The sequence below is a fragment of the Pseudochaenichthys georgianus genome, chromosome 5 (genome assembly GCF_902827115.2).
Source record: "Pseudochaenichthys georgianus chromosome 5, fPseGeo1.2, whole genome shotgun sequence".
Taxonomy (NCBI): domain Eukaryota; kingdom Metazoa; phylum Chordata; class Actinopteri; order Perciformes; family Channichthyidae; genus Pseudochaenichthys; species Pseudochaenichthys georgianus.
In genome coordinates this window covers 37,483,205-37,492,677 of record NC_047507.1, presented here as the reverse complement: position 1 = coordinate 37,492,677, position 9,473 = coordinate 37,483,205, and the positions used below count along the sequence as shown (strand labels likewise).

General features: G+C 41.2%; 1 protein-coding gene across 1 annotated transcript in view; it reads right to left on the bottom strand.

The window, feature by feature from the left end:
- The window catches only part of grip2b (glutamate receptor interacting protein 2b), a 366,783-nt gene that overhangs the window by 317,324 nt on the left and 39,986 nt on the right, over nucleotides 1-9,473 (bottom strand). The window lies entirely within an intron of this gene.

Sequence of the window (9,473 nt, the reverse complement as noted above, 5' to 3'; positions counted from 1 at the left end):
TCTGACTAAATACTTTTTTGCCCCACTGTATGTGTACACATATCACTTAAATTATTCAATACATCCTTTGTACTGAAGTATTCAAAAGTAGAAATTACATGTTTAATATAAAATGTTTTCATTGCATTTACAGACCCTTAACTCTCTGATGCCACCCAATGAATGCACTGACTTGCTTGTAGAATCACGCTACACAAAGCAGATAGCAACACCTATAACAATTTAAGCAGACATTTAAAAAAAGGGGCTACTGTATCGACATTTTAAAATTATATTTAAAGAAAAGCCCTGACAAAACAGCAGGGCTCTATTTCAGTAACTATTAACTATAGAAAAAAGACCGCAACAGCTGACATCAAATCTTTGCTGAGCCTAAGGATAATCATAAATAAATAACATAGTGAAAATAAATATATTGCAAAGCTCAGTACAGCAGCATCCAACCGTCTCTAATCATAAAAAAAATAATACAAATAAATGTATTAAAATGCTCAAAACAGCAGCATCCAACAGTCTCTAATCCTTGGATATTACATGTCACTGCATGCATGCACGGAGCAGCTATAGCGCGGATATCATCTTGTATTACTTAACTAAAAAAAACGGCTCGTTCGAGGGCGCGAGCCGGCTCCCGTCGTTCACTTAAAAGAACGGAGCTGGCTCTTTGAGCCGGCTTGTTCGCGACCGACACATCACTAATGTATCCATAGATCTAGTCCCTAATTTTGCTCTCAAAGTTGCCACCAGATTGATGCATGTAACTTCAACATTTAAAAAAAATCTTCCCGGTGGAGAATCATTGGCGGCTGGCCCATAGGACATTACATTATTATTTAAAAAAAAAAGATTTATGAACAAGGTACATATTATACAGTATAGTTGGTGTCAGTTAAATGTATAATCTACGATAAATTATCGAGAAAATAAGGTGCATACTGAGGGGCTCCTGGGGAAATTCCACAAGATGTGGAACCCCTTCTAAAAGTATATACGTGAGCTGGACATGCCGGATGTCTCTGTACAATAGGGTGGTGGACCTGCGCTGTTAAACTGTGATTAGTGGGCGGCTGACTGGCCAACAAGTGCTATGTTTTTATTTGATATATTTGGTATTTTTGTTCCATTTATACACATTGTTTGATTCCTACTTTTGCATTATATTATTAATAATGGACTTAGACTCAGAGCCTTTAGATTTCGTTGATTTTGTCCTGTCGCAGTCCATTTTTTTGTTCTTTGTTTTTTATCCTGTCGGACTCGAGTCACACTGTTGTCATCCTTACTTGTTTGCCAACTGCTATTGTGCTGGCTGTTTGTTTATAAAAAACAAAAAACAAAACTAAAAAAAAAAAAAGATTGTTTTACCATGTCTAAAGTTACTGATAAGCAGTGTTGGGACTACTGCGTTACAAAGTAACGCATTACTGTAACGCCGTTATTTTGGCAGTAACTAGTACTCTAACGCATTACTTTTTAAATTCAGTAACTCAGCTACCGTTACTACATGGTGCGTTACTCCGTTACTGCGTTAGTTTTTTTATATAGTCAACAGCGATGAGAACTGTACTTAAGTACATGTACTTAGATACTTCCTGTGTCACATGCGGAGACGGGCTGTGGCCGTGTGTGTGTTGTTACTAACAAGACTATCATGGCGGCGGCGGGGGCTCCAGTCTAGTTTTTCCACCTGGAGATATTCTCACTATTTCACTTTGTCGAGCACAAAGAAAAGAAAGTTTCTGTTAAATGTAAGTTGTGTCCTGGCGGGTCAAAGAGCCTATCTACTGCCCAAACCAGTCATTCAAATCTCTTAAAACATCTGTAAAAACAACATGCTGGGACGAAGCTAGTAACTATGACCGGCACAGACCCAGACTAACGCCACTGCACCTCCACCTCCACCTAAGCAACAGCGGCTGGATTTTAACCAAGGGACTGCTAGCCAGGGAAAAGTCGATGAAGCCATTGCACGGTATGTTGTAGAACGCATGCAGGCTATTGCTACAGTGGAGTCACCCGCTTTCAGGGAGCTAGTTAGCATGATAGCATGTCCGGGCGGCACACGGCATATGGGACGGAACACTTTTTCCAACTCCCTGGAGAAAGAATATACAAAAATGTAAAGCCAGCTAATATCGATGCAATCCAGATTGCATATAATGCATGTCAAGTTGATCAACAGATTGTATTATTCTCCAACGCAATAACAGTACTGAAATGAAGGCTATAAGGGCATTAATGGGAGCCCTTTTTTTAAAGGAATGGTCCACTCATTAGATATTAATCAAAACTTCAGTATTTAGTGAAACATTATGTTTAAACCATACCCTGAAGAAATCAGCGATATTCCCCAGTAAATAATGATTTTATAGCTCTTTTTTATCAAAACCTGTATATTCCGTCTGGCCGCCGCCATTTTTGCCATTTTCAGTAGTCACGTGATGGTCGTGACGTCATCCATGCGTTCACTTTGTCAACACACGGAAACATGGCGGGGTATTTGAGTTCGAACTCGTCAGCAGAGGAAGAAGTTTTGACCAATGTGAAGAGATTGGATGGGGGAATTCAGCCATACATATCAGTATGACAATACGACACCCTCTGTCCTTAGACCCTCACATCGTACACGGAAAAACTTCCGAAGAAAACCCACAGTTTAAAGGGAACCTGGGAGAAACCTCAGGGAGAGCAACAGAGGAGGGATCCCTCTCCCAGGACGGACGTGCGATAGATGCCGTGTGTAAATTGAAAAGATAATACATTTGCAACATAGGTAGTCCAAATGTTTGGAAATGCATGTGTGTATAATAGGAAGATGATATAAGATACTATAGGTATGCATGTAGTACCACCCTTGCTAGCGATTCCCCTCTCTAGTTTAGCATACTCAGCTTCGTTGTCCCTGGCCATAGAATCACGATTTTATGGGGCCGGAAAAAACTGGGGGAAAATACACACTAGCCGGTACTACGCTATATGGAAAGGCCACCAAAAACTGTCCTGGCCTGGACCAGAGCCATTTAATAGAAGAGTTACGACATCTCCGTTCACTCCAATGGACCACTTTTTTACAGCAATGGCGGATCGTGGAGCCTCTCAATCGTTCCCCGGAAGTTAGCGCCAAGGCTGGCAGAGCTGTGGAGTTGCAGCATAATACACCGTTCGTGACGGACTTTTAAAGGTAAGAAGAAGTTTAAAGATTTATATTGCGGATATTATCAGTACATCTGATTCAAATGAAACATGTGTATTAAAGGATGTCAGTGGATATCCCTAAATTAGTAGATTTAGGGAACGTTTACAGATAACAGATTAAGCTAGCATACCGAAGCAAGTTAGCAACACACGTTGAACAGCCTTTCAATTGTACATTCCGTTCTCTTAATGTCATTTCGTCCAACATGTTGAATTAGAGAAGAGGGGCTTCTAAACGGGATTGTATGCAGGGGTGGAGGGAGTTAAATATTAGATAAATATAACTTTGGTGCGTGTAAGAGCGAGTGTTTTTAGCAGAGCCATATTGTGTCCTTGTGATTCTGTTATTACCTGTCTGTATAATGTTGCAGCTCAGTTGATTTTGGATCGATGGCAAAGGGAGAGGGACTTAAGTGAGAGTGAAAACACAAGGTAAGTTTAATACTACTGTTTTGTATAAGTAAACACCTTATCGCCCCAAGGCATTTCCCATCCAATAGGTGTGCTGTGTGTGTATAACCCTTTCTCCTGTCTGTTGCTCCCTCTCTCAGCACAAGAACCAGAGGGGGATTCAATGGAGCCTGAATACCTGCACTGAGACCCTCACCCTGCACCCTGAGTCTCAACTCTGTGTTTTTTCAAGCCTTTCCCTGTTTTTTTGTATTAAACAAAACATTAAGCTTTCCCAATGGTGTGGTTTTCGTTTTGTGAAAAAGTGCAGTGTTTGTATATAATTACATCACATATTTTGTTGCTGTTGGTCGTGAAATTGCTCCTGCTTCCTCCGCTCTGTGTCAGTGTGGAAGCCGTACATTCGTACTCCTTTCTCGGAGCGATTGGAGCATCCCCAGGCAGCACAGCAAACCATGGTGGCGACTAGGAGGCAGCACAGCAAACCAGGACAACACGGAGGAAAAGTCACCGACAAACTGCATGATATGCTATTCAATGTTTATTGAATTCCATGTATTTGCAATGGATGTTCCTAAAACAACACATTTAACATCATTATCATCATCATCATCATGCTGCTGCTGCTGCTGCTAGTCCTTTGATAGTCACCTGTCGGTCTCCTGTCCTTTCTGAAAGCCATAAAGATGACATTAGTCATTTAGATAACTTGTGTCCTCAATTACCATGGGGATACTGAAACTACCATGAATTTAAGAAAATGGTAGAAATGAATCCAATCTGAATTTTAAAGCATTACTTTAGATCCCCTCCCTCTAGATGTATCAATAAACATTAGAAGTGATGCTCCTGACTACCATACAAGTTTAAGAAGATAATATTGGTTTGAAAGAATTCAAAGCTATAAATAAACAGCAACAGGCTCTTTAACCAAGGCACTGTTAGCCTAACATGTAAACTAGTTGTCCACACTAATCCTAATATTATCACTTAATATTAGCAAATTCGATTTTATTTTTTAAAACATTGATGTAAATACATACACATATCGATTTGTTGTATAAATATTGCAAATCAAAACCTTTATTCACTAATAATTACCAACAATCGTAGTTCTATCTCCTGTTATCAATGCATTCACATTGCCCGCCATGAACTTCCGGGGAACGATCCTCATCTACATGAACCACGTGACGATAACCGTTTTTGGACTTCCGTTGTCGTAACTCTTCTATCTATATGGCACTGGCCTGGACGCTAAAGGACGTTAAAACGGGGCTAGCCGCTGCAATGGAAATGCGCTATAACATACCTTATTCTTACTCCGAGCACTACTTCTGCTCCTCCGTCGCTTCACACTTGCAGAGGGCGATTTCTCAACTGGCCGAACTGGTGTCCTGGTCGGTGATGACACCAGAAAGACCGATGGTACTGCATCTCCATTAAGTAATGGTTGTTCCATAAATCCCATGTTATGTTTTATCATACTCTCAGAGTAGTCGTCCGGAAATTTGAAATGTTCGCTGCATACATGAGCCTGTGAATCTTTCGGTTCGGGCCGGCCACATTTCGCTAGCCACTGCCTCCGAATGTACTTCTTACGCTTACCTTTTGGCAACAGATGGAACCGAGCATTCCTCCTATCAGAATTGTGGCAATATTTCGCGATACAGTGAGGCATATTTGAAGAGAGAAACTACAGTAAATAACATGGAGATCAACGTGTCTTCGAAACCAAACGCATGGTTTACGTCACGTCCGGAAAATGGCGGCGCCCACAGTGTTGTTATTTCGGTATATAATCAGTTTAAAATCACTGATAATGTCATCGGATAATTTTTTTTTTAAAAAGACTGGCAAAGACTGGTCTGTTTTATCGGATGATAATTATTTAAAAATGAGTGTCATGAGCATACCATTCCTTTAAGTAACTAAAAAGTTACTTTTCACAGTAACGCATTACTTGTTGGTGTAAATAATCAGTAAAGTAACTGAGTTACTTTTGAAATGAAGTAACTAGTATGGTAACTAGTTACTGGTTTTCAGTAACTAGCACAACACTGCTGATAAGTCACGTGTTTCCTGCTTGGGGCGCAGAAATCTTTGCCCATTAGGCGCATTCCCACTGCGGTACTTTTCCCACATAGGTTCATGCGAACTTAGTTTATGCAAACTCTTTAGTTCGCATGAACTAAGTACAGATCACGTTCACACCGGAATAAGTCCCTGGGGGTGGATTAGGCAAATGAAGCCGCTGACGTCACTTCTTCTTCTGCTTTTGGCTTACTGGCAGGCCGCAAACCACTTCACGCGTATACTGCTGCCCAAAGTCCCCGGCCGGAAGTCCCCGGAGTTGGGGATTACTTCCGAGTAAATCGCCAGAACGCCGACACCTCCTCATCTCCCATGTTTTATTTTGTGTTGCCATAAATTAGTCTCTCTGCGTTTCTGCGCTGGGCTAATGCTAATGCTAATAATGCTAATGCTAGGATAATAAAATGGCGGCTTCACAAAACTTTTTGGGAGTTTTACGGGGCGTGGTTTGCAATCCACCCAGCAATATAGCTCTTTTCTCACAAAAGAGCCGCTCGAAAGTCCCTGCTCTCTAGCAGGGACTTTCGAGGGGTAAAAAGGTTCGTATGAACTAATTTTAGTACCGGCTCTTTTTGGTGTGAACGCGATCATGAACTAAGTTCGCATGAACCTTTGTGGGAAAAGTACCGCAGTGTGAATGCGCCTATTGACTCTCGTTATAAGTGATGCATGCGCAGTCCGCACCTCTTCAATGCAACAGATAGGAGCAGCTCGGGGCACACCAAACTGCGCCCAAAGCAGCTGTTGACACCACCAACAACAAGGGGGCAGCAGGAGCGCCAGAGTGAGTTATTGACGTTTGAATGAGAGACAGTTAGACGGAGACGGAGTGTAAACAAAACTAGATAGAATCAGAATACCTGTATTAGTCCCACAGAGGGGACATTTGCAGCGTTACAGCAGGAAAGAGCCACAGACAGCTTAGTGTTGCATATCTTACATGTGTTAAAAAAGTTAACCCATTGTTATAACAAAGTTCTAATATAATAAACAATATGCTAAAAAAGTACTAAGTTATAGCGAATATGGAGAAGGACAATTATGTTTAATCACTTAAAGAAACACTCTTTGAGAGGAAGACACTGGAGGGAAAGCTGAAAGTAAAAGAGCTCCGACCGGATCAGCCTGACATAGGCAGGAGTTAAGGACAGAGGAAGGCAGTATACCTGCTCTTTTTCAAGGAGCTGGTTTAGCAAGAAGGCTGGGCTAACTACCTGTAGCAACACCAGGGCTATATTTTGCTCCCCCTGCCTCCCTTTCCAAAGGATAGGGATCTGTAAGCATAATAAGGAGGATGACAAAAACAGGCATTACAATAATAGACTGTATCAAGTGCTGTGTGCCTTTGAGCTAACCCTGCATTGTAATATGACATATGTTTTGAGTTTGTATATACGTTTGCTTACATTTTGGTAGAGCCCCCCCTTGAGAAAAATGTACCAGCCGCCACTGGGGAGAATGCCCCAGGACCCCCGTAGAGGATGTTATGTCCACCACCCACTAAAAAAGGGTTGTGGATGAGATTCTAAATACAATTGCACACTTTTTATATAGCAACTAGAGCCGGGACTCGATTAAAAAAATTAATCTAATTAATTAGAGGCTTTGTAATTAATTAATCGAAATTAATCGCATTTTTAATCAAATATACATATTTGACCTGAGAACAGTGAGAAGCAATTTTCACATGGATTTGACTCCAAGTGGTCTACAGTCGAGTGCAATCCAGTGAGCCAGGGAGTTGGTTATTTTCTCAGACGTGGACTTACTTATCCTGGCCCTGAAACCAGTCATCTGGTTGAGTGTGGGTTGGGTCAGGGTGTGGTTCCTTGCACTCGGAGTCGGGCTAACGTCCACGCTAGCTGCTACATGCTTTGCATTTAGGTGATACTTTAGGCTTGATGTGCTGCGGTGATATGCAAATTCTTTTTTGCATAATGTACACACAACCGTGCTCTTATCGACGCTTCCATCTGTCCGTTTTTTAAAACAAAATTTCCCATCCACGGGGCCGACCAAAGCGGTCTCATCAGCTTGTTCGTTCATGTTTGACTATTGTTCACCGTGGTTTGAAGTCCCATGCTGAAGTCATGAACGTTAGTTGGTGCTCCAGTATAATCGGTACGCCTGAAACTCATCCAGTGAGAAACGTTCCGCTGTGCAAAAATAAGTGCGATTAAAGTGCGATTAAAATGCGTTAATCTTAATTAACGCGTTAAAGTCCCGGCCCTAATAGCAACCTATGTCCATATGTTTCTGTGTTGATGTGTCAGGGTGCGTGGAAAAGGTAGGACCCAAATGCAGTATTAACAAAAAGTGAGCTTTAATTTACAAAAAAAAGCCGATGACAAAAGAAAACAAGAGACACATTTAGCATTACCAAAACAGGGGAGCAGGGCCGCCCCTGGCCAACTTGGGGCCCCAAGCGACATTGTGAGATGAGGCCCCCCCCCCCCCCAACCGACAGGAGTGAAAACATTTTTTTTGGAAACAAAGTAGGCTACTTTGCTAATATAATTCCTGTTTATTATTATTATCAACACAGTTACTTTTTTATACAGTGAGGTAAATGGTAAATGTGCATGTATGTCATTCAGTATGCGTTTACAGGTGAATACGTCTGCATTTCCTGCCAAATACTAGCCTCAAAAAGATTAAAATATAATTAATGCAAATAAACTACTTCTACTAATAATAATAATCATAATCAATTCCATAATATAAATACTATATTATTTTATTATAATATAGTTGTAATATAGTCAAGACAAAACATGCTTATGACATGCTCAAAAACTGATATTTCTTAAATCTGTATTCTAGTTCCCTCTGTCAGCAATGTATCAACAACTACACACACATTTCTATCAGTATTTCTCTGTGTTGTGGTTGACATGATGATGACTGTCAGGAGTTAAGGGGAGAGGCTGAGCATCACCATGAAATGTGCAAATTGACATAAAAATGAATAAGAGGGGAAAACATGCTCCATGTTTTTTAAGCTGTAATATTTAACTGTTATGTAAGCCAACTAGACAGACAGATTATCACTCTTCCTCCTGTACATTAGCAGATAAAAGGCATAACATACTTCAATGAATGTTAAATAAAAAATGCTGGAAATAACTGCATCTGCATTAGCCTATATGCTGCAGAGACTGCCTTCTTCATGTCGTGAATTGCAGCTGATGTTTTAATATGGCAATTGGCAATTTGACTTATACAACATTCGCAAGTTGTACATTTGACTCATACAATAACCCACCTTCGAGTGATGCTCTAGTTTCTTCATGTTTTGTTTTTTTTCCCTCTTGCTTGCGCCGGACTGAAACTGTCTTTTCACCGACATCTCTTCACCTGCACTAGTGGCCGTATCAAAGCCGTGATTGGTCAGATGTTGATTCATTGCAACGGTGTCGGGTTACAGACGTGCTCCCCTTGTCACCTCTCACTCTCGCGGGGAAACACAATCAGACACACCAGGGAAACTAACGACAGGGAGGACAACACAGGGAGAAAAGAACAGCAACACAAAACCCATTACCAGACACACAAAACTAAAACCGTGACATGACATAAGAATCGTTACATGGTGGTCCTGCCACAACCGTGAGCTTGTGTGCATGTGCGAGTCATAGGTGCGCTCCTGCACTTATAAACATAGCACTACACCCCTGCCCTGCAGTATAAATGTCAAAGTATCTTTGGGCACGATACTGAAAAACAAATTGCTCCCGTAGGCAGAGCCAACTGTCATACGTATATAATGGCTC